Raw genomic sequence first — 21,744 nt, 5'->3', positions numbered from 1 at the left:
AGAAGAAGACGCGGAAGAGTGCCATGCAGAGAATGTGTCAGAAGAAGACGCGGAAGAGCGCCATGCAGAGAATGTGTCAGAAGAAGAAGGCGATGAAGAGCGCAACGCAGAGAATGTGTCAGAAGAAGAAGAAGGCGGAGAAGACGGAGAAGAGCGCAACGCAGAACGCCGCGACCTGTCGGCGCCCGAAGAAGACAAAGCCGACAGTGATCCTCACGAGGACCAAGTCCCAGATACTTTCGTGTCAAAAAATGGCAAAATCCAATGGTCTTCGGTTCCGTATGTGACTGCCCCGCAGCCGCCGCAGCATAAAAACACAGAGAGGCCCCCCGGACCCACAGCTTACGCCGTTTCCCACGCTCATGACATGGTCTCCACGTTTTTACTCTTTGTCACGCCACAAATCGAAAGAGTGATCTTGGACGAGACAAATCGCGAAGGCTATCTGAAACGTGGAGAGGAGTGGAAATTCATGGACGCCACTGACCTACGCGCCTACATAGGGCTGTAATCCTGTCGGGAGTGTACAAGTCCTGAGGCGAAGCAGCCGCTAGTCTATGGGATGCACAAAGCAGCAGAGTGATTTTCCGTGCTACGATGCCGCTCAAACTCTTTTACACTTACTCGAAAGCTACGATTTGACGGCCGTGGGACACGAGTGGCGAGACGCGCCACGGACAAGTTGGCGGCGATACGAGAGGTCTGGGATATGTGGGTAGAGAGATTACCCCGCCTGTACGACCCAGGGCCCGAAGTGACCGTGGATAAATAACTGGTCGCGTTCAGAGGACGGTGTACTTTCAGGCAGTACATGCCGAGTAAACCGGCAAAGTATGGGATCAAGTCGTGGGTCGCGTGCGATGCAAAATCAAGCTACGCTTGGAAGCTGCAAGTGTACACCGGGAAGTTGAGTGATGGAGCCCCGGAGAGGAACCTGGGGATGCGCGTCGTGTTCGATATGACAGAGGGCCTGAAGGATCGCAATGTCACGTGTGACAACTTATTCAACTCTTACGAACTCGGACGAGAGCTCATGACGACGAGAAATATGACCATGGTTGGCACGGTCCGAAAGAACAGGTCCGAGCTCCAGTCTGAGCTGCTAGCGACAAACAGGCGACGGGTGCTGTTGTCGCAGTTTGCCTTCACGCCCACCACCACTCTAGTTTCCTACCTCGCCAAGAAAAACAAGAACGTTTTACTCATGAGCACACACCACACAGACGCCGAAATCAGCGACAGAGACGACGGGAAACCGACCATCATCCTAGATTACAACCGCCACAAAGGAGGGGTTGACAATCTGGACAAGGTCGTGACTTACTACAGCTGTAAAAGGAAGACTGCCCGCTGGCCCCTCGTCATCTTCGACAATATGATTGACGTCTCCACCTACAATGCCTTTGTGATATGGAGAGAGATCAACCCCAACTGGATGCCTGGCAAGCGCAACAAGAGTAGGTTTTTCCTCGAGCAGCTTGGTAGGGCACTCGTGAATCCGCTGATCGAAAGAAAACAACGTGTCCCCACACGGCAGCGGCGGCTGCGGTTGTGAGAGGTCTCCGGACGGCCAGCTGTCGTGGTCCGCCACCTCAACGGCAACCTGAAGAGGCTGACGCCGAGGACGACGAAGCCGCCGCAGCAGCTGCCTCATCGGCAGGACCGTCCTCCTCACCACCGGTCACCTCTTGTGTCAGTAAGAGGAAGAGATGTCAAGTCTGCCGGTGAAGAAGGACAGTAAAACGACCACCGTTTGTCGCAGGTGTAAGAAGTCTGCAGAGCCTGTTCGCATGTATACTGCCCCACATGCCCTCCCTGAGTTGTCAGTTGTGAGTCTGAGTTGTCAACTGAGTAAAGTAAACTCTAGCATGGGGGAGGGGTCATTAGTTCGACTAGGGCGCACAGGGCAGTCGGCATGGCCTTACACGTCAAGGCCTGATGTAGGCCTTGACGTGTAAGGCCATGCCGACTGGCGCACGTGCATTTCCGCGACGCAGCTAGCGAGACAAAACTTCAAACAGAGCTACCGAAATGGGGAATGAGGTCCCCTCGAGTGTCTCTAAGGGGTGCGCCGCACCCTCCCCGGCCCCATGGGTTATAGGTTCTTATTTCGGCCTCCAGCTTGGCCTCAGCCCGGTCCCTCTCCACCTTCTCCAGCCTCCGGCACTCCTGCTTCTCCTGGATCTGCAGGGATTCAAGGTTATGAAGGAATATGGTGAGGAATACTGACTCCTCTGGAACCACATGTACCAGAGGTTTGAGGATAGACTCAGTCAGCGTACACAATTACATCATCATGAACGTGAGACTTTCAACTTGCGCAACTAGAATAATTCATCCTTTGGGAATAAAGATAGTCTTGTATTTACCTTTATCAGGTTATAAAAGCATAATGATTATTTCATAATGAAACAGAGACGCTAAAGTGTCGAAATGGGAAGGATCCACTTTGTGAATTAAAGTAACGTATAAAAAACACAAATCTACTTTGATGTACAACTGCTCTATTTCATCTGACCAAAAGGTCACCTCCTTCCTTTTCTCTACCCTTCCTGTCAAAACCTTACATATCCACCATCCTAAGGTCCACCTTGGAATCTCAGTCACCACATCTCAATTTCAACCACAACATCTCAAAGTTGATAAAGAACATTCCATGTTCTACAGTTCAGTCCACATTTTGGTGAGTTTGTTCTTTCAATCCCGAAACATTATCTATGAGCAGAATTAATTGCATTTGGTGCATTTTGGTGCTGTATCCCAACAGATAGAGGTGCGGGGGGGGGGGGGGTCACCTGCTGTTCCAGTTCCTCTTGGTAAGTTGGTGCCCTCCTCTCCACAGGCTCCACCCTTCCCAGTCTGGTGGTCCTGCTCTCTCTAAAGGGAGGTCCATTCTCCTCAGCCCAGGGACCCCTGCTCTCGGCCAGGTGGTGCCCCCAGTGCGACCCTGTCTGCTGGTTAGCAAACATACTCCTGGATTTCTCAGTGGTCTGGACATGATCAAAACCTGCAAAGAATAAGTATATTATAACCATGTGTATTCCATGCACGTTAATGTATTTGTTATCTGCAATGTGCCAGCTGGTGCAGTGACTGTCTACCTGAAACTGTGTTGATGGGCGGCAGTCTGTCCTCTCTCAGGATGGGCCTGGTGACTGTGGCTTTTTTCTGAGAGGTCTCAGGGTTCAGCCAAGCTTCCTCATTCTGCTTGTGCATCTGCTTCAGGTCAGCTAGACAGGCAAATCATAAGAAGTGTTTTAAAAACAAGATTCAAAAGTAAAAATCACCAGACCAGCAAACATGTTTACCCCTGACGGTAGAACAGTTTAAAATGTGGCCCTCTACAAAGTGACTATATCAAATCATGTTATTTGTATAGCCCTTCTTACAAACAATGTCACAGAGGGTTACACAGATCAGATGAGCACCTATATATATGTGGGGATAAGCCTGTATCTCTCATCAATTTAACACAGATCCACTTATGCGATCCTGAAAGGTGACCCAACAATGAAGGTAAGTGAAACATGCTACAACGTACTAATGAGGTTCCCTCGGGTGTCTCTGAGGGGTGCGCCGCACCCTCCCCGGCCCCATGGGTTATAGTTTCTTATTTCGGCCTCCATCTTGGCCTCAGTCCGGTCCCTCTCCACCTTCTCCAGCCTCCGGAGCTCCTGCTTCTCCTGGATCTGCAGGGATTCAAGGTTATGAAGGAATATGGTGAGGAATACTGACTCCCCTGGAACCACATGTACCAGAGGTTTGAGGATAGATTACGTACACATTGACATCATCATGAACACGAGACTGACTTTCACTGGGTGAGACGGTCTAAATGGGATGAATTAAACTAACTTACAAATGATGTTAAAAGTCAATATAGATCTACAACTTTTATCATTTATCTGACCAAAACGTTCACTCATCCATTCTCTGTACCCTTCATGTCAAAACATGACATGCCCACCATCATTGCGCTACTTGTTTCAAACATAGACTAAGGTAAAACACAGAATCTCAACTCAAAGTTGATAAAGAAAATTCCATGTATCATAGTTCAGTCCATGTTTTGGTGAGTTTATACCTTCAATACCAATCACTTATTTATGAGCAGAATCAATAATATCTATAGTATTTTGTGTATTTTAGTACAGTATCCCAACTCATAGGGGGGGGGGGGGGGGGGTGTCACCTGCTGTTCTAGTTCCTCTTTGTACGTTGGTGCCTTCCTCTCCACAGGCTCCACCCTTCCCAGTCTGGTGGTCCTGCTCTCTCGAAAGGGAAGTCCACCCTCCTCAGCCCAGGGACCCCTGCCCTCGGCCGGGTGGTGGCCCATGTACACCCCTCTCCAGCCCTCAGTCAAGGTGGAGGGATCTCTTCTGAGGGAGGCACCGTACTCCTAGGGAAGAGAGAAAAGGCTTCATGCTATGAGCAGTGATCCATTTAAAAATACATTTACTCGTTACAAATGAGGTGCAATTCACAGATCAGTATTCCTCTCAAACCATTTTAAAAATAAAAGCCAGTCAGCTGTCTATACTCTACTGAATAAATAGAAACTCACCCTTGTTTCCATGTAAGGACCATCTTGTTTGAAGTTAGGGTTAAGCTTCATCTTCTGACACTTTGGCCCTCTGTTGCTTGAGGAAGTTCTCAAGTTCAGTTTTCTTAATTTTGAAGATGGAAAATTGTGAACACTTCTGTGAACACAAGACAGTGTTTACCTACTAATATTAGTGGTACGCATTAAGACGTTATCTCTGTACTGAGTTTCTGTTTGTGTCAGTCTTAGCTAATATCGGCTACCAAAAAGAGTCATGCGTGACATCATAATGCTTTGGAATGCCACGATGTGTCCGTTGCTATGTCAACTTCTGATTATGATGTCACGCCAGATGCTTCTTTGCATGGCAGTTCCCTAGTGTATTAACATAGGGTGACCAGATTCTTTTTTTATTCAGTCCACTACGTTTTCAACTGAAACATACAAACGCAATTCACGTAAAATGGACATTCAAATGTCAATAATAGACGTCAAATAATGCAGGTCTAATGATGATACTATACAGGCTAGTTTTAATTCCCTCAACAAGCAATTCATTTCCAGATGTGATAAGAGTTGCCATTTATTCTCCACTTGGTAATTTTTTATAATGATCTAATGGATTCGTAGAGGGTAAAGAAGGTTGCAGTCTAGAAGACACTACTCTCAGAAAGCCAACGAGAAAGAGAGAGGGGGGAGGGGTATTTGGCTGTGCTTTGCCTTCGGCAAGGGCACAACCTTTGTTCTCTCACATATATATTATTATTGGGTGTGCTTTGCCTTCGGCAAGGGCACAACCATTGTTCTCTCACATATATATCTTTATTTTCTTTTTCTTTTTGCCCCCCTAAAACTCAGTCAATATTTGGCCAACATAGACAACCTAGGTGTCAAAAGTTTCGTCTTGGTAGCGATTGAGTTGCTTGTATTTTTATTTACGTTCCGTTGCATGGTTTAGGCTCAAGTTAAGTTTTTGTGGCGAAAAGTGAAGCTAACGGTGGCTAATTTGCTAGCCACAGTCACTGACGTTACTAACGTCACTACGTCACTAACGTCACGAAAACACGCGTGACTACCTTTGGCAGAACATTCGTTTCGCATCTGTTAACTTGGGGGATAGCTAGGCTAACTATAGCTTTACTGCAAGGCAGCTGCAGAAACGCCACAAGCAAAGAGGCCAGGGTGATAACTATTTACTCATTTTACTTTGTGATATGATACACAATTGTGATGTGTAATGTACAATATTAGCTGATATTATTAAGGAAGTACATCTACTTTCGGAAACAGTAGTTTACTATTTCACTGAAGTATTAGCATCATGACATTAGCCTGTGTTGCCCGGGCAACACATACTACAGTGGTCTATGATGTATCTGTTTTCAATCGTTAAAATAAACATTCCTCACATATACATTTTCGTTGTGGGATTTATTCTGACATTAGTAAACGATTTGTTGGTGAAATTACCATTACCTGTGGTTTCAAACCAGTGTAGCTCACTGCAACGCTGTAGCTTACGCGAGACACACTACAAAAACATCTACAGTACACAGCTATTTAGGAAGTCAAACGGCGACAGAACATGTTCGGCACTCCCCTTACTTAAATCAAAAGTCTATCTAACTACTAATCTGAACTTTATTGCCACAGCCTAAACGTTGTCAATCTGTTCATGAAAATAATTAATTTCAGCCTAAACCGTACAACGGAACGTTAAATCCAATTCAACCAACGCAATTGCTACCAAGACGAACACAGCAGTAGTCTACTGTACTGTACTGTAGTAGTACAATTTACCGGGGCAGCTTCTCCACACAGGGCTATATCGCATTTTGCGTTGTTACTGACAATGATCGCTACCAGTGAGCTTTTTATGAATGAGCGATTTTCCACTAAATAAATGTCAAGCTTATTTACGTTTTGGGGGTCATATTTTCAGTTAGCAGATGGTACTGTTATTTTTATATAAAATATACAGAAATGTCAGTTGTAAAAATGTCGTTCAAAAACGGACCCCTGTGCAACCGACGAAAGCAAGCACACCCTACAATTTCCCCATAATTTGTACCCTCTCTAGTTGGGTGTGCTTTGCCTTCGGCAAGGGCACAACCTTTGTTCTCTCACATATATATTATTATTGGGTGTGCTTAAGCCTTCGGCGAGAGCACAAGCCTTCGGCGAGAGCACAACCTTTGTTCTCTCACATATATATTTATTATTAATATTATTTATTTTTGCCCCCTAAATCTTTGTCAATATTTGGCCTACATAGACAACCTAGGTGTCAAAAGTTTTGTCTTGGTAGCGATTGAGTTGCTTATATTTTTATTTACGTTCCGTTGCATGGTTTAGGCTCAAGTTAAGTTTTTGTGGCGAAAAGTGAAGCTAACGGTGGATAATTTGCTAGCCACAGTCACTGACGTTACTAACATCACGAAAACACGCGTGACTACCTTTGGCAGAAAATTCGTTTCGCATCTGTTAACTTGGGGGATATAGACTGTGGGCCAAGTCCGTTTTTCTCCTTTAGTTTTCGATTTGATAGATCTCCTTCAGGGAACTGGTGAATTTTTTATAACTGTCTAAATAAATTGTTGTTGAGCACATAACCGCTTGTTTCCAATGTCAATTATTGCACATTAAAAAGATAACGTAGATATAATATCGCAAGTTAACAACAAAATGTTAGCCGGAGTAAGAACCAATCAAAGCTTGTGTTGTTACCTTGTCAACCTGAGTTGACCAATCACGTCATTGTTTGAATCGGTGCCCGAAGACCCGGATGTGGCTAAGAGTCAGAAATCGCTTTGGCTCTAAACTCAGCTCTTCTGCCAGACTTTTCCGTCTCCGAAAGGATGTAACTCCTCCGTTGTTCTGGCTACAGTGTATGGCTGCACCACACGTCGTGGAAGCGGTAGGTAATGTTCTCAAAATAGCTAACCGCTATCAGTATTTGTACAACTAATCTAAGCAAAGTACCTTGGTGGAGCTTTTTACAAGCGATGGAGTGGAGCCTACATCGGGAGGGCAGAAGGTAGACGCTCTTGGAACGCCTCACTTGAATTGGTGAATTAGGCAAAGTATTAACTGTATCTCCATGAAGCTATTTAGTGAATTAACAACACCAGACAAAATGAACTTGAACCAGATTACGTTTATCAGTGCTATATCTGCATGCTCACAATGTTGTGTTGCGTACTTAGACACAATTGGAGCAGTTAACACATTGACACATGTCTGTGCATGGTAGCTGGTGCTTTCTGCACGTGCAGTGTCCCCCCACACATTGTAGTGTTTTGCACTTGCAGTGTACAAGCTCCATGACACTTGCTGGTGCTGGTGGAAGTGTCATCCAATTAACTGCAAAGCATCCCCCCTCGATCCTCCATCCATGCTGGATTGGTGGAGGTATGTCTGGCATGTTTTCTAAACTTCTCCTGTAGAACAAAGGAATAGATTGTATTTTGGTATATATTCCAGTATAATTATTATATTATAATTTTATTTTTTATTTGATGGGCCTTATAAAAATGGCTATGTATTGTGTATCAAAATAGCACAGTGTTAAGAATTTTAAAAAATGCAGAAAATAATTGACCCAAAACAGGGAGCTGGAAGACTGTTGAGCGCTTTGCACTTGCTTGTTTAAGACACATGGCAAGTGAAAGATGACTCTCATTGGTTTTCTCAGGCAAGTCCAAACCATGTCTAGTGAAGAGCTGTTAATTATGATCAAATGTTGCTTTGATAAAAACATATTATACTATTTTTAAAATTCAAAATACAAAATATTGTTTATTTTGATACATGTCATGGTTGCTATAATTTGTATTTTTATTCATATACCTTTACAGCTTGAATATTTTGTCTTATTTCAAAATACATTTTTGCCAATCCCTGAGTAACATTGGAATTCTTGGTATTGCTTGTTCTTACAGTACTATTTTTTTTTTCTGTTCCTAGGTTCTGTACCTGTGTATAGCAGCCTGATAGTTTGCTCTCTGAATGTGAAGGGAGTCCTTATTTGGAGGAAGACTTCTCTCCAAACATTTCCCTGATCTGAACATTTGCCACCTTGCCTTGTTGACATCTGTTATACCCTTCTGATCATAGAGCTTGCATGTGAATGCTTCCACTGCCTCATAGAGCTCTGGTGGTACAGTGAAAGCAGTGCCCATTTTTCTGAATGTAGCACAGTGTTCACGATTAGACAGGAGTGTCTTGACTGTCTTCACCTTTCCTATCCCATACAGGGAACTCACTGTGTCACAGCCAGAGAAGCAATGTAGACCAATCAGCGCATCACACACTTCTTCTCCTAGTTGGTCATGGATCCTTTCAACTTCAACTGTGCGAGTGTTGACTCCTTTTCCAGTGTGAAAGTACAGATGAGCCCTAACTTCTTTGTAAAAAGCAAGGGCCAGAATAAACACATCAGTGTCAGGACTTCTGATGACTATATGTCTGCTGTAATTAGCAGCATGTGCACAGTGTAGCAGAAGTCGGGTGTCTGCCTCTTCCTGTACTGTGAATATATCTGGCATTGGTAAGACTTGCAGATCAGCTGTATTTTGTCTTTTTCTTAGAGCATGGCACTCTCCTCCATGTCCAACGATTAAAGTGAGGTCATCTATCAGATCATTTCCGGATTTGCACCATCGCTCAAAGAAAAACTGTAGGAGATTTTCTTTGTTTTCACCACATGCCAAGAACTTTAGCCATTGCTTTGGTGTCCTTTGTTCTTCAGAATATATTTTGGTTACTTGAGAGCCCTTTACAGCACGTAGATCTCGTTCTGCATTCTTGATGCTCAAGGTTTTGTAGGTGTCCGGTACAAAATGCACTACCTTGGACTTTTCATGAGGGAACCGTCATAATGGGCCAGTGATGCAGGTAAGGGCCCTAAACTATATACAAGCATCTCACTCATGTCAATCGTTCTAGAGGTTCCAATTACAATTAGTCTGGCGAACAGATCACAGTCGGCTTTTAGGGCTATCTCTCTGCCTCTTGATTTTGTCACAGTTTTAGTTGCAGTGTCTTTGAAGGTCTTTAGCTTCATTTTTCTGATTGGCTCATAGATTCCTGCCTCATCAGTTTGTAGCCTCTTTTCACAAAAATATAAGAAGGCTTTCTCACCTCTCTCTTTTGCTTCATGCAGATCTGTGAAAATGGGCTCTGATACTACATGACCTGATGTGATGTGGTAAAGGACCTCTCTATCTATGGAAGGATCAAATGGATTCATCATGTTTTGAATGGTAGACATGATATTCTTTACATCCTTCTTGTCACATTTTCTTGGTGCATCATCTCAGAATCAGAATCAGAAAGGGATTTATTCGCCATGAAAGTTTGCACAGACAAGGAATTTGCTTTGGCAGGAAGGTGCATACAATAAACATATACCTAAAATGTGGACTAACTATACTAAGGGTACATAAACTAGCAGTACTAAGTGGGATTAGAATAGAATTAAATATACAATAAAATATAAGTTGCCGTAAATTACAATATAAAAATACAAAAATACAAATATTACAAAAAATACAAATGTACAAGATACCATGTTGTGGTGCAGTGCAAAAGCAGAGTGTTTTAAGCAAGAAGTCATTTGAGTCAGTGTGGTCCCTTGTTGAAGAGGCCAACAGCGGAAGGGAAGAAACTGTTTTTGTGGCGTGAGGTATTGGTCCTGATAGACCGCAGCCTTCTGCCGGAGGGGAGTGACTGAAACAGGGAGTGTCCAGGGTGGGAGGAGTCGGCCACAATCTTCCTCGCTCGCCTCAGGGTCCTCGAGGTGTGCAGGTCCTCGAGGGTAGGCAGATTGCAGCCAATCACTTTCTCAGCAGTACGGATGATACGCTGCAGTCTGCTCTTGTCCTTGGCAGTGGCAGCAGCGTACCAGACGGTGATGGAGGAGGTGAGGATGGACTCAATGATGGCTGAGTAGAAGTGCACCATCATTGTCTTTGGCAGGTTGAACTTCTTCAGCTGCCGAAGGAAGTACATCCTCTGTTGTGCTTTCTTGATGAGGGAGCTGATGTTCAGTTCCCACTTGAGGTCCTGGGAGAGGATAGTGCCCAGGAAGCGGAAGGACTCCACAGTGTTGACTGGGGAGTCACACAGGGTGATGGGGTGAGTGGGGCTGTGTTCCTCCTGAAGTCCACAACCATCTCCACTGTCTTAAGAGCATTGAGCTCTAAGTTGTTCTGGCTGCACCAGGTCACCAGGTTGGCCGCTTCCCACCTATAATCAGACTCGTCTCCACCAGAGATGAACCCAATAAGGGTGGTGTCGTCCGCAAACTTCAGGAGTTTGACGGACGGATGACTGGAGGTGCAACTGTTGGTGTACAGGGAGAAGAGCAGAGGAGAAAGGACGCAGCCCTGAGGTGATCTGGTGCTGATGGACCGGGAGTCAGAGACTTGTGTTCCCAGCTTAACGCACTGCTTCCTGTCAGACAGGAAGTCTGTGATCCACCTGCAGGTGGAATCAGGCACGTTCAGCTGGGAGAGCTTGTCCTGAAGCAGGGCGGGATCTAGATCCGCTCTTTGCCTTGTTGTGGTGTTGTGTCCAGCCATGTCTCTGCACCCCATAGTGATGGCTGCACGCTCATGTTGTGTGAGTGTCCATCTATGAACTGCGCTTTTGTTGAGTGAAAATCCAGTTAGTCCACCTTTTGTTTTGGAGTCACGGTTTGCTGTCTGCTCAATCACTTGGTCACATGCAGTATAAGCAAAGCCATAGGCCTGCTGTCTCTGGGCAACAAAATCTCCTGATTGGAGCTGGTGGTTTATGCTTGTGTAGTGAGGTCCGCAAGACCACACGGAGCCAACATCTTGCCACACCTGAAGAGTGATTCAATCACATCAGACAAACCTAATCAGCCCTTGTGACACCCTCAGTATGCTGATTACCCACCAAACGCCGATGCAAAGGAACCATAGAATTGGGGGGGGGGGGGACCTCCCCAATCTACCTAATCAGCCCTCCTGCTAGCTTGCAAGCTTCAAAGGGCCTGATTTAGACAACACGTCTCCAGCTACCATTTGCTATCCGTTTCGGCGGCGATTTGAACAAAGAACATACCTTGATCAGAACTTTCGAGGAAAGTTCTTGAGACTTCACCTTTACCACAAGAGTACATGGTGGAGAATTATGAGAGGGATATTTGTGTTATGTTTGTTACTTTGTTTTAATGTTGTGTTCACTGAAATCTTGATTCTAGTAACAACTCCTTCTTCCTGAAAGATAACCACGTCATTCTTGGTATCTACACGAAGCTATCATAATAAAACAATCATTCAACTATATTTTGTAACTGTACCAAGATGTCCAGAACAATATTTGAACCATCGAATGAACCAGCCAGAGATCAGATCACACCTTTGGTAGGTGTGAAGGAAGGAGGGGGGAGTTGAGAACCCAGCTTCCCCCAATCCACATCTGACCCCAGACGGGTCCTCTCTCGAACTGTATAAAACCCTAAGATGACCATCAATCTCTGACTCCAGCGAAACCGACCATGGCATGAACGCCATCAGGATTGGCGTTCCAAAGGACGTCGCCAAGCTTCTCCTGAGATTCAACTTCATAGTGAACGCGTCACTATCTGGACGTTTCAACAGAAGAACCAAAAACGCAATTCCAAATGCGACTCCACTGAGATCCCGCAGACTCAGTCACATGACCCAGCGCAGCCGCGCTTTGACTTCAGATTCTTCAAATGGACCTTTGGCGCAAATCGCCCTCAACATCATTGATCAACCCCTGATCAAACGTAACTATGGCTAACGCTCTTTCCTCCTCGACATGGCATTGGCGTGAGCTCTGTTTATGATTTGTAAGGATGTAATCATTGACTGTACAATTTCTGTCTTTCTTTAAGTTAGACCATTTCATTCTGTTCATTGAAACCAATCTCTCATATCAAACCCATAATCCAACTTGTTCATAAGATCTGTTTACCTTACTTGAATAAATTCATTGTAAAGATATTTTGACGTGCGTGTTCACTGATGTTACGATTGGCTCTACACTTAGAACGAATTCATTCCTAAAGATGAGACTGATTATTACATATTAAACATAGGATTCCCTAATGTCCTAAACCAATATTAGGGTGGTGCCCCAAACTTGATGATAAATTAAGTATTTCTATCTTTAAACGAGCAAACCCCGCTACATAATGGTGCCCCGTGTGAGGCTAAGATAGATTGAAATGAGCAATCGTAACTTTTGTGAAACGAACTGTTAAAATAGAGCGAGCTCTAACTGTATGTAACACCATGTATTTAATACTACTGTGCCTGGGCTACAGTGGCTGTGTGCGTATTCAATTGTTTTTCGTGAAATAGCTGCTAGTGTGTGTGTGGGACCAGCTAGCTCAAAGGAAGCAGCTAGGTTTGACCGGAGGTATGCGCGTGCTCAGAAGCACCGCTGCCCCGACATTTACGTTGTAATCTGCCTCGGGCCAGCTCTTCAAGGAAAGTAGCATAGGAGCCTTTATTATAGCCTCTATTTTAATAGTGTAGCTATTTGGTTAAGTGAATTAACCAACCAACTAATACGTTGGTGCACATGTCTAGTTCAAGGAAACAGACAGTAGTGATTAGTCCTGAAGGACTTTTGTTTAGAAGCAACTAAACAATGCAGTTTCTACACGTAACCTATTATGCCGCCACGATATAGCTTGTCGAAAAAAAAGCATTGACTATTCCCGCAGCTAACTGTGTTTAAAAAAAAACAGTGGTTGCCAAACTAAAGTTACATTATTAGATGCAGTTCATCAATGTGGTTTAGTTACGTTGACTTCAAGAAGCTACTTAGTAACTATAATTGTGTAAAGTATGTACTATAATTACCTTGTACCTTTATTTGTTATTTGTATACGTCTTTGGTAGTCAATTGTAACCATAACCTAAATGAGTTTATTGACACTAGTTTGATTTAAAAAGATTGAAAAGCCGACAACTTTTCCCTCATCTAGACCCCTAGTCACAAAGCTTCAATTGCTACGGCCATTGTAAGCCACTTCAAGTGCCTCTTTTTGTTTCAATAATTTCCTCTCAACCTTTCTCCTATGTCATGTCATAGCTTAATCACTCATAGCCATGCCAATGTCTGGGGAGGGGGGGTGACATGCTGTTACGCTGCTGTGGTCTTTCTTCTCTTGTCTTCATGTCAACAGTTTCATCGACGACGGTCTATGAAAGTTGACATCCGGGGGGATGTAGTGAGGTCCGCAAGACCACACGGAGCCAACATCTTGCCACACCTGAAGAGTGATTCAATCACATCAGACAAACCTAATCAGCCCTTGTGACACCCTCAGTATGCTGATTACCCACCAAACGCCGATGCAAAGGAACCATAGAATTGGGGGGGGGGGGACCTCCCCAATCTACCTAATCAGCCCTCCTGCTAGCTTGCAAGCTTCAAAGGGCCTGATTTAGACAACACGTCTCCAGCTACCATTTGCTATCCGTTTCGGCGGCGATTTGAACAAAGAACATACCTTGATCAGAACTTTCGAGGAAAGTTCTTGAGACTTCACCTTTACCACAAGAGTACATGGTGGAGAATTATGAGAGGGATATTTGTGTTATGTTTGTTACTTTGTTTTAATGTTGTGTTCACTGAAATCTTGATTCTAGTAACAACTCCTTCTTCCTGAAAGATAACCACGTCATTCTTGGTATCTACACGAAGCTATCATAATAAAACAATCATTCAACTATATTTTGTAACTGTACCAAGATGTCTAGAACAATATTTGAACCATCGAATGAACCAGCCAGAGATCAGATCACACCTTTGGTAGGTGTGAAGGAAGGAGGGGGGAGTTGAGAACCCAGCTTCCCCCAATCCACATCTGACCCCAGACGGGTCCTCTCTCGAACTGTATAAAACCCTAAGATGACCATCAATCTCTGACTCCAGCGAAACCGACCATGGCATGAACGCCATCAGGATTGGCGTTCCAAAGGACGTCGCCAAGCTTCTCCTGAGATTCAACTTCATAGTGAACGCGTCACTATCTGGACGTTTCAACAGAAGAACCAAAAACGCAATTCCAAATGCGACTCCACTGAGATCCCGCAGACTCAGTCACATGACCCAGCGCAGCCGCGCTTTGACTTCAGATTCTTCAAATGGACCTTTGGCGCAAATCGCCCTTAACATCATTGATCAACCCCTGATCAAACGTAACTATGGCTAACGCTCTTTCCTCCTCGACATGGCATTGGCGTGAGCTCTGTTTATGATTTGTAAGGATGTAATCATTGACTGTACAATTTCTGTCTTTCTTTAAGTTAGACCATTTCATTCTGTTCATTGAAACCAATCTCTCATATCAAACCCATAATCCAACTTGTTCATAAGATCTGTTTACCTTACTTGAATAAATTCATTGTAAAGATATTTTGACGTGCGTGTTCACTGATGTTACGATTGGCTCTACACTTAGAACGAATTCATTCCTAAAGATGAGACTGATTATTACATATTAAACATAGGATTCCCTAATGTCCTAAACCAATATTAGGGTGGTGCCCCAAACTTGATGATAAATTAAGTATTTCTATCTTTAAACGAGCAAACCCCGCTACACTTGGATGAGTGTCCCCTAAACTTATCATCTCCATCCAGTACGTTGATAGATATCGAGCATAGTTGATCCTGTCATAAGAGAAGAACCATGGCAAAATGGAATGGACACTTGACAGATGGAGACTCCAATTTGCCTCGCGTGTTCCTCTGATGAAGAGGAGAAGGTCCTCAACCATTGATATGTATGTGCTCCAAAAGTGGAATGTCTTGTTGGTGGTGTTGTCTTTGATAAAATTTTCATACCCTCTCATAACTGTCAAAACGTTCTCAGAAATTACCAAAACATCAAAGTCTTCACCGGGGAAGGCTGTCTGCAGATCAGCAGCTATCTTCATAGCAGATTCACGGTCGTCTTCTGAAAGGATGTCAAGGTATGCCTGCCAGCGGAGTCTTTGAAATGCCTCACACATTAACTTGTGAGAACGGATGCTTCTGTTGTACTGATGTCCAGTTATGACTCCTTCTATAGATCCTACAGCAACAACTTCAGCTTCAATGATGACATCTTGAAATCCTGCATCCCCAAAGCGCTTCCCAATACAGGACAGGTATGCCATGGCTGTATGAAATTCCCCCATTCTCAGGACTAGTCGTTTCATAAATGTGGTGTTCATCCAACGAATTTCTTGTGCTTTTGCATATATGGCCTGATCCATTACCAACACAATTTCATTCAGCTCCAGTTTGTCTGCTATTTCTATTGAACGAGTAAGGATGGTGTGTACTGTGTCTAGGTCCGTTGGACTGGCGTCAATGATGGGCAGGTAACCAATTTTAGACTGCTGTGGAATCGTACCTCTCTGAAGAAGTGTATTGTGACCAGTCCATCCAGGTAAAACGCTGCCATGAACTTCTTGAGTCTTCATGAAAAAGTAGGCATCATCCAGTCTTCGTGCAGATTCCTGTGTATACATGTATTTCTCGTGTCCCAGTTCAACTTCTGATCCAAAAGGTTTTGGACCGGTCCTCTTTCTTCTAATGTAGGTGTCAATATGGGCGTGAGGTGGTTGAAGAGATCTTTTCCTTGTTCTCTGCAGAGATACTGTCTCAGAAGTAGACACAACACACGTAATTGGCCTCTGAATTATAATACCATTTGTGTTATGTGTTGTTCCCTTTCCAGATAGTGTTTCTTCACCAAAGTCGTTGTTGTCCCATACAAGAGTTGCATGAACTTGAACACTTGATCACCTCTTTGCAATTGCAGCTCTGCTAGAGCGGTGTCATGTTCCAGTTTCATGATATCTTGACACAATGACACAATCTTCCGATTGTTCTCCACACTAACATTGGCACACAAACCACCAGTTCTAAATTCTGTAGTCATACCTGTTGTCCAAGCCAGGACATTGTATAATTCATTTGGTACAATATTTGAGGCAGTGTCCATCTGAAGGTCTTGCGCTGTGGGTGGCCATGGCAGTTTAGGAGTAGTTTTGCACTTGGCCTCAATAATCTCCCTGAGTGACATGGCTGCATGATAGAGAAGGCTTGAGTCTTTTGTTCCTTGCCCTGCTCCAACATGACTTGGTTCTGTGTCATCTTCTGTGTCATCTTCACTATGGTCTGATGATGAGGATGATGGCTGTGTAGCTTTATCATGGATTACTTCATCAGCAGTTAAATCATCAACATACACTAAATAATTTATTGAACATTTCAGAAATCTCAAAAATGGATGTGACTTTTGAAGTCTGGCTTTTAAGGAAAAGGCTTTGTAAGTTGAAATGTCAACACCTTTTTCCTTAACTATTTTCTTAAAAAGGCCATTTAGCCAGGACAGCCATAACACCTCACGGTTTCTCAGCAACCTCTTTTCCACCACTGACTTGCAGAAATTGGTGTAGCCTGCCTGATATGGATTGCTTTCTGGATTTCCCTCTTGAGGAATTTTGGCCAGATGTCTTGTATAATGTCTGTAGCAGCTCAAATGATACATGGCCTCTGAAGCTACAAGATCCCTCCCACGTATGTGCATTAGTACACTTTCATCCCTCCGTTCCTCTGCAGCAACAAGTACCTTACCGGCAGTTAGTGTTTCACACTGAGCAAGTTTTTCTTTTGACCTTTTTCTGCTGTGACTGTTAGTAATGTATTGGTTCTTTCTGCATATTAGGCATCCAACAGGCAAGAGATGGGAAGCTCTTTTTGGGAGGCTTGGGCCATCTGATGCAGAACGCAAAACCCGGACTTTGGATGCAGTGTCATCACTGACTTCCTCTGGCAGTAGTTGGGCTTTATCTACATATGTAGGGGACAGAACAAAGGGGACAAAGCATGTTTATCAAAGGTGGTTACTTTTAATCTAGTAATCTCAATGTTTAGAATGGAAGAAAACCATTTAATGTCTTTTTTAAAAAACTTTCCTAAAAACCAACAATGACTTTTGTGTTCAATTCATTGTCAACCTGTAATCTAATATTGAATCGATGCTTTTTGCCCTTGTTAAATGTCCAGCTTTTCAATAAAAAATGTAAGATACAAAGTGTTCAAAAATATACATTTATTAAAAATCACATTGTGTAATTAAGATTCACTGGTAGTGTGAGGTTTATTTAACAAACATTTTTAAACCAACTACAATACACGTATAACAGTTACATGAAGCACCAATACAAAATTATCTTAATAGAGAATTGGTAGAATTTATTTACATTAAATTTACATTTAGTCATTTAGCAGACGCTCTTATCCAGAGCGACTTACAGTAAGTACAGGGACATTCCCCCCAAAGCAAGTAGGGTGAAGTGCCTTGCCCAAGGACACAACATCATTTGGCACGGCTGGGAATCGAACTGGCAACCTTCAGATTACTAGCCTGACTCCCTCACCGCTCAGCCATCTAACTCACAATTTATGTTTTTTTATACATACCTTCAGTATCTTTGGCTGCCTTTTCTCTCCTACATGCTCTTGCAATGTGCTCTTTTTTAGTGAAGAGCATGTAGCACTCCCTATGGAAGCCCACATTAACTGGCACATCTTGGTGTCGCCACGTCTCCGTCAAATTAAATTTCGCTATTGCTTTTTCAGCAATCAAACTCTCAGCTGTGTTGAGATTAACCCATTTCTGGGCACACTGAACAAATGATGCCCAACTTGCTTTTGAGAATAGGGATATTTGGCTTTTTGTCTTCGAGGCAACATGTATACAGCACTTCATTGTCAAATAAGTTGCCGGCTGTCATCGCGTCTCGCTTTGATGTTTTGCTGTCTATGTAACATTAGATAACCCACAGGTGATCAACGGAGGTCTGACGGTAAGTGCTCAATGTATATTATAGCTCATGTCATGTAACGTTAGACAAAAAGTATTTAAAAAAACGATTTTTAATAGCCGGCTTTCGTTCTAATCAGGGCGACGTGACAGGTTGTCAAGGAGACGGGGGATTTGTTTAAGTCTTCGGAGGCGACGTTTTAGTAGTCCTACAAATTTGCCCTTTTAAAAATGTAAACGTTTAAATCGATATCTTCATCAAATGTGCACATATCCACGTTGGAAACAATCGGTAAACTACTTATACAAATTTTCCATGCCATCTGTAAACAAATTACTTAGTTCCCTGACAGGGATCAATGAAATTCACAATTTTGGGGTCCGGCCCACAGCCTATTAAAATCAGGTGTGTAGGAGGAGGGGAAACATAACCACCTGTTCTGTATGATTTTCAAGGACCAGGGTAGAGATTGATCAATATTTCTCAAGGCCCCCCTGTCCTAGATTTTTCCCATCTCCAACATACCTGATATAAATGAATTGGTTATCTAGCTCTGCAGAAGCTAGTAAGGGCTGTTCATTAAAATCAGGTGTAGGTGGAGGGGAAACATTCAGAACAATTGGTCTGAATGAACATACCTGATACAAATGAATTGGTTGTTATCAAGCTCTGGAGAAGCTTAGTAATGACTTCATTTGTATCAGGTATGTTGGAGTGGGGAAAAATCAAATGTGCAGGGCAGGGGGGCCCTGAAGACCAGGATTTTGAAACCGTTGGGTCCTGGGGCACCCCAGGAGTAAAGGTCAGGCTGCGTGCAACTAGGGTTGGGGTTTGGATAAAAGGTCAGACTGATTAGGGTTAGGGTTGTATGTCTGAGAAATCCCATCACCAAGCAGATCGGAGAACCGGTAAGCAAGGATCAGAGTGAGTGCACTGGCATCTTCCAGGGACCCCGGGATACAACGCCAAGAGACAGGGGCTAAGCCCCTCCAGGAACCCAAAAGGGGACCCAGGCCGGGTGTCCAGTGGTACGCAAGCCACCCAACCTCCGGAGTGGAGGAGAACACTCAGGGGGACAGGAAACAGAGGTGGGCACATGAATAGTCCGTCTCTGTATCCACCTAGGCACACCAGTGAAACAGTGTCAAGGCTCAGGTGGGTGGGGTGATGGTGTGTTGTGGGGGGGTGATGATTACCGTGCTGGGGGAGGTGACCCCTGTTCCGTCGGCGGGAACAGGGGAGGTTTGGGTAAGGGGCGGAAAAGATGGGTCCAATTGGGCAGGCGGGTATAGGAGTGGGATGACGGAAGGGTGTGGGGGTGTGGAGGCCGAACCTCCCCAAGGGAAAAGGGGCAGGTGGTGGAGGGGGCCCTAAGGATCATGCCAGCAGCCATAGAAATGGCGGAGCACTGACTCCTTGTCCTAGGAGGGGCGGTGGGCGGCAAGGTTAGCCCAGGTACGGGGTCCAATGGGCCAACATTGCGCGGGACGTGGACGCCATCCAGTGGACATCATCATGTTCCGTATGGAACCTGGCGGGAGGGAGGAGGGGTATGACGGCGGTGTGGGATGCAAGGAACATGTTCAGCCGTGCCAGGTTGTCCCTTTCGGTTCCAGGTAAGGCCGGGTCCCCGTTGACGAGGGGGACCACACCGTGTGGGCGCGGCGGACCATGACATCGGCCTGGGGGTGGGCATAGGCCGAGGGTGTGGTTCGGTTGTTCAGGCCGAAGGAGAGGATCACATGGGTGACCTGAACATTGGGGGTCACGACGCTGTTTAGGATGTTGGCAGCGTTTGTGAATCTGGCCCCGGGGTAGCAGTTCACCTGCACATGGTCCAGTAGAACTGGAGGGAGGCGGTGCAGGTTGGAGTCCCCCATGATGATGACCCGCCTAGAGGGGGTCAGGGACCAGTCCGATTTACACCCGGGGCCGTGTCGGGCAGGCCCGGGGGTCTGGTGACAGACACCGGGGGGATCCAAGGGACCGCTGGTTCAATGGGGAAGACCCGTCCCGGCAGGAGGGCCTCCACGCACCTCAGGGTTCGCTGAGGTACGGGGGCCCCCAGATCCACGGCGGCCCAGCAGACCGCCAGTTCCCAGGCATCCGGCCAGCCATCAAAGGCCGGGAATTGGATCTGGAGATGGCGGACTTTGGCCTCCAACGCCAGGTTGTAGTGTCTCTCCAGCAACTGATAATTGCTGGAGATCCAAGTGTTGGCGTTGGAGCGGAGTTCGTCCCAGTTTTCATATGTGGGCGATGAGGGGCGGAAGAGGGCCGCTAGCTCCAGCACCTTTTGTGTGTGGCCGGGCGGGGCGATGCTGTCCCTTAAAAAGGCGGTTACTTGGTCGCGGTGGAAGGCGGTCTTGATCACCCGGTTGATCAGTTTGCCAGCCTCCGTGATCGCCGGGCCATGTTCCCGTCGTGCCCGGGTTCTAGAGACCGCGTGGAGGTCTGTGGTCAGCGGCAGAGGGGTCTGCCGCCGAGGTGGAAGGTCTCCGGGAGGGTAGTGTGGTGGTGTGGCGGGCTGGTCCGCTGCTCTGCCCCGTCCGGGGGGTGGCGCGGGCAGGTTCGGCGGTACGCTCCAAGTAGCGTTGGCGCGCCTGGGTCCTGCGGACACCACCGCGCCGCCGAGGCGACTGGGCGGAGATGTTGGTTGTATGGGAGGAGGTTGGGCGGTGGGCACGACGGTCAGCAGACCGGGCAGAGGTGGTGGAGGAAGAGGGGCCGGAGGTACGGATCCGCCGCCTTCGGTCCTCCTGGTGGCGGCGAGCGCGGCGTGGGGATGGGGAGGGAGATGCCTGCCGGCGGTGTTCCAGGTGGCGGGCGGCCGCCTGGTGGTCGGTGGTCAGGGCGACGCACGGGATCCGATCGGCGGGTAAATTGGTCCTTGGTCATTAGGACCCAGACGTGCCCGGAGGGATCCTGGGGTGTTGGCACGGGCTGATTAAGCCTAAAACGGGGGGGTAGGAGGGAGGGGGGGAGAAGTGGGAGGATCCGGGGGTTAGGGTTAGGGTTGTAAGTTTGAAATTCCCTATCACCCTGACAGATCCGAAGATCAGCAGAGGTCAGGGTCAGAAGCACGGGCACTTCCATCGCCAAGGATCACCCACAGAGAGAAAAGAGGCTAGGCCTCTCCAGGAACTCCGAGGAGAACCCGGGCCGAGTGCCCCATGGTAGCACGCCGTCTGAACCAGAGAGCAGTGAGTGGGCACTGCGAGCAAAGGTCAGACACATGGATAAACTCCTCCTGATCCAACCAGGCACGCCAACGAGACAGGACTAAAATGGGTGGACTCACATTGTCAGCAACTACAACACCAAGAACTACAACAGCTAAAACAAATTATTCCAAGCTAAAGAGTA

General features: G+C 45.7%; 1 pseudogene; it reads left to right on the top strand.

Annotated features, from left to right (window-relative positions):
- The first annotated feature begins 709 nt into the window (after positions 1 to 709).
- On the top strand, positions 710 to 16,104 carry LOC136957942 (piggyBac transposable element-derived protein 4-like; annotated as a pseudogene).
- Positions 16,105 to 21,744: the final 5,640 nt, after the last annotated feature.

Source organism: Osmerus mordax, chromosome 15, assembly GCF_038355195.1.
Source record: "Osmerus mordax isolate fOsmMor3 chromosome 15, fOsmMor3.pri, whole genome shotgun sequence".
NCBI lineage: Eukaryota > Metazoa > Chordata > Actinopteri > Osmeriformes > Osmeridae > Osmerus > Osmerus mordax.
Note: the sequence above shows the minus strand (reverse complement) of the source record. Positions and strands in the feature narration are given on the sequence as shown.